The sequence below is a fragment of the Medicago sativa genome, chromosome 8 (genome assembly GCF_051527215.1).
Source record: "Medicago sativa cultivar Bolivia chromosome 8, Bolivia_mono, whole genome shotgun sequence".
NCBI classification, from domain to species: Eukaryota; Viridiplantae; Streptophyta; class Magnoliopsida; order Fabales; family Fabaceae; genus Medicago; species Medicago sativa.
Window position 1 is genome coordinate 38,044,255 of NC_140756.1, and position 2,752 is coordinate 38,047,006.

Below are 2,752 nucleotides of genomic sequence, written 5' to 3' on the forward strand. Positions count from 1 at the left end.
CCAAAAGTCACAACTTAAAAATACTAGAGGTTATGAACCAAAACCAATTCTAAAAGCTCAATTGCCTATTCCATGTATTCTCACAAGTCACTTATGTGTGCAGTAGAGGTTACATAAGCATTTCATCGGCCAAGTGTGACGAAATCATGAAAAACTCAAAGTTCGTCTCACTTTATCACTTCTCACAAAAATTTCCATTTTCAAAGCAAAACAAGTTCAAACTAGATGAAACCAATCACAACCGTTTTTATAAATCACATAGACATTATACAACTCTAATCCCACTTCAATTTCCAGAGAAAAACGAGTTTTTGAAAAAAATCGACGTTTGGACCGTTTTTCTAAAGTTAGACGAATTTCACAAATTCAAGTCCAAACCAATTCAAATCATGTTCCAGTAGGATTAAAGGTATAAACAGAGGTTAATTAAGTCAAAAGAAACATTTTAGAAATCTCGGATTGGTCCCCAAGTGCACGAAGCGAAGAAATCAAAATGGCTGAACTGGGCTGAGCACGCTTAAGCGTCCTCTGCACGCTTAAGCGTCCTAGCTCCAGTAGCTTCTGGATAGCACGCTATCAGGACGCTTCTGGCATGCTGGTGGGTCGCTTAAGCGTCCTAAGCACGCTTAAGCGTCCTACATCAGAATTCCAGAACTCAGTTACGGGTTCTAAGCCATTTTCATCCCAAAATCTAATTTTCAATCCCCCAATTCACCAAAAACAAGTTCCAGAAAGTGTTTATAGGTCATATAGGTTTCAAAACACTTAAACATGTACAAGTTTTGGAATTAAAGCATCAATACAACAAAATTCATCAAATTATCATCACTTCCTCAACTTTCAAAAACAACATAAAATCTCTTCATCAATTCATCAATCTTGATACCCAAAGTACCAATTCAACAACTACATGTTCCAAATCAATAACAACCACTAATGAACACAAATTCATGCACAATTCATCACCACAACTTCAATTCTTATCAAATTTGCTCAAGAACACAAAGCACCAACAACTATGCATTTAAACATGTTAATTCACATACTAACATACAATTATCATACAAATCATGTTCTCAAACATAACAACAACAATCATGCACGAATTTGCAACAATTAGATTTAATTCATCATTTTCACAAAATGGGTAGAAATTAAAAGTTATGAATTATGGTTGAAATCTAACCCTCTTACCTCTAGCACCAAGAATCTCTAACCCAAGCTTCAATTTAGCTCCTAGATGATGAATCTCTCTTCTAGCTCTAGCTTTCCTCTTGTTCTTCCTCTTCAACCCTTTTCTCTCTATCTCTATCTCTTCTCTCCAATGAAATGAAATGAGAAATGTTTGTAAAACCTAATTTTCACCAACAACTAGAGTTTATATATGCTCTATTCAATTGGGCTCAACTCACAAACCTTAATGGGCCTAACCCATTTCTATTCTAGCCTCAAAAATGTTACTACTCACCTAACAGTAAAATATAACACTAACGGTCACTTACCGGGAAATAAAATAATTACTACACTCTCTAGTAACTTGGTAAAATAACAACCCTCACTAAGCATTAAAAATAATCTTCAGCTAAATTACAAAATTACCTTTACTCTTGAAATGACCAAAATGCCCCTAAGTCCAAAATGACTAAAATATCCTTCTAACTCCGAATTCTACGAATCCCAACCAAAAATACACACAAAGGCAAATAATCACATATTTGCACATATAACACGCATAAATAAATAATAAAATAAATCTAACGAAAATCGGGCTGTTACAGTCTACACCATTGAACAGAGCATTCAATGCCTTTGAGTTTCCAAGAGCCAATTCATCTTCAGCAGCACTCCATTCTTCTTCTGGTTTCAATACACCAGTTCTGTTGCCATCAGCATCAAGTTGCACAGGATGTTCCCAACCTTTCAGAACTGCCTTCCAGGTTTTGCTGTCAATAGATTTGAGAAAGGAACTCATGCGTGAATTCTAGTAATCATAGTTGGAGCCATCCAAGAGAGGGGGCCTGTTTACATATCCACCTTCCTTGTCCATGATGCTAGAATAGAACTCCTTGGAGCTCACCCTATAACAGGCAGGGTGCCTGCTCTGATGCCAATTGAAATTCTAGCGCACTTGTTTTAATATGTTCTGTCAGATGTTTTAACGTTTGCAATGTTCCGATTAATGTTTCAACATCGCACGATAAACATAAATAAAACAAGAAAAATAAAAGACAGGAAAGTAAAGAACACAGAGAGTTTCTTGACCCAGTTCAGCACAACACGCTTACATCTGGGGGCTACCAAGCCAGGAAGGAAATCCATTAGTGTAGTCCTTATTCAATAGCTCTCAGAAAACTCCTCTTTTACACTATATGACCTAGGACCTACCCGTATAGACTTCAACCTAGGAACTCCTAGATCTGAGATCCCATCTCACTATCCTAATGGTTAGTCACTGCCCCAGTGACCTATCAGACCTTAACACAAAACAAAATAGAAGTTACCTTCCAACATAATCAACTAAACCTTGTTTCACAACTTTGGTTTAGTGCACAAGAGTATCAAACTCAGACAAACAGTCCTAAATAAGTATCACAGACGACACAAGAAAGGCACACAGTAAAGATTCTAGACTTGCATCACAAACGAAATAAAAACAGAATACATGAAGACTCAAACCCTAAAAATCTAAACTTTTTAGTATGACGACTTGAATGAGCAATTGAAGTCTTCCTCTTATACTGAACTATCTTGG